The 1889-nt window shown below is 36.3% G+C and overlaps 1 pseudogene; it reads left to right on the forward strand.

Moving 5' to 3' along the window:
- Positions 1-256: 256 nt before the first annotated feature.
- LOC125834314 (uncharacterized) lies at positions 257-1640 on the forward strand (annotated as a pseudogene).
- The last annotated feature ends 249 nt before the right edge of the window (positions 1641-1889 follow it).

Here is a 1889-nt window from a genome sequence, read left to right on the forward strand (position 1 = left end):
GTAGGCCTCACCCAACTTATTATATTGATGATGGAAAAGCACCAGAGTTGGAGCTAGCTTATTTTATGAGCCTTTGTTTTAATTATCTTCCATTGAGGAGGGAGGTTCCTTTGTCATTGAGCCATATAGTCCGCACCGATTTAGTCGCCAATTTGGTTTTCATCAAGATATTCCTGGCTATTTAGAAAATGATATTCGTGCTGAGTCACTTGATGAAGGCCTTAGATATTGGCGCATTTGCATATCACGTGCAACTATGTCTAAAGCGACATTTCCTCCTGCGGTAACTTCCGCAAAAAAGCTTTATACTACCCAATATTCATCTTGGTGGGAGAGATCCTATGGAATGGTTCTTGAGGATAATTTGGATGTTATGGTAGAGAAAGCTGGGTCAGAATTTGTTACCCTTTTAGAAGACAAAAGTCAAGATATCGAGAAGACACTTTCAAAAGTCAAGACACCACTTGCTCCCCAACATCAAAGTAAGAAGCTTAACTCCTCTAAGGTATCTAAGAAAGAAGTAGTTCATACTTCTACTGATAAAGAGAAATGTCCCCAATTTCTCTTCTCTAGTAAACGGGCCCTTCAAGAAACAACAAAACTAGCAAGGATCGATGTTGGAAGAGGCAAAGGGTTGAACCATCTGGGGCTGAAGTTGTTGATTTAAGAGTCATAGAAGTTCAGAGTGTCGATAGTCCTTCAAGATCAATGACAATTCAGAGTGACAAGGTTTAATTTATTTATTTATTTATTTTTTTTTTTTTTATTTTTGAATAAAATAACTTTGCTAACCCACTTTTTCCATGTGTAGGTTAACGCTGCCGAAACATCCACTAGGATCGCCACATGAGATGCCATAAGTTAGCGATGAGTCTACTGCAATATTAAAACCTAAGGCACAATCAATTTCAAATATTGAGCAAGAGCAAAAGACATCATCTACTTCTCGTGGCCAAACTTTAAAAGGGTCGACTCCTAATTCAAATGAGTTTTCCCGAGTTCTTACAAAGAGTAATGGAGCTATGTCTTTCTTCGAAGGAAAAGGTGTTGTGTTCAACCACAAAAGAAAGTACATCTTGGGTCTTTGGGAAGAGATTTGTGGAAAACTTTCCAGAACTTCTCTAGACAATATTTCATCTTACAAAGATGATATTTGTGAGATTTTCAAGGAGATGAGTGAGATGAATTTATTAGATCTTTCACCATTGAAGAGCTTGGTAGATTCTCTTTTTGATCATGCTACTTCTTATGATCAAGAACACTCTAATTTTGTTGACAAGGCATATGAAGATAAGAAGATGGAGTTGATTTCCAATGCCAAAGAGCGTCTCGGATTGTTCAAAGTAGAAGAGGGTGAGAAGGCAAAACATGTTTCTTCTAACAAGAAATCACTAAAGAAGGTTAAGCGGAAGCTAACAACTTTACAAGGAGAGCGAGAGGGACTTGAAGTTGTTTTAGAAGCTGCTAAGAAGAGGGTTGAGGAGGTTCAAGCCAAGATTTTAGCTACAGAAGATGAGATATCCTCGTATGAAAATATGAGTTTATTAACGCTTGAAGATTCACTTCGTTTGGAACAGAAAAGAGAATGCTTGGAGGCTAGTCGTCAAGATTTGACTAACTACAAGTTACGCTTAGATTAGGCGTTTTCTTCGTGTTTCCCTTTTTTTTTGTTTTCTTTAGCATTTGACTGATGTTTTAGACAATTTATAGTAATGAAGTTCTTTTTTTTCTTTTTTTTTAATATCATGCATTTTTATTGCATAATCCAATTTGAATTTGCTCTTTAATTCTTAATCCCAAGCTTTAGTAATTCAAAGTCATTCCATATTTTGCATGACAGTAAGAATGAATATAGTGCAAGTTCCACATTTTTAAGTTTGCACATTCAA

Source organism: Solanum verrucosum, unplaced genomic scaffold (genome assembly GCF_900185275.1).
Source record: "Solanum verrucosum unplaced genomic scaffold, falcon-dt-bn FXZP01000178.1, whole genome shotgun sequence".
Classification (NCBI taxonomy): Eukaryota; Viridiplantae; Streptophyta; class Magnoliopsida; order Solanales; family Solanaceae; genus Solanum; species Solanum verrucosum.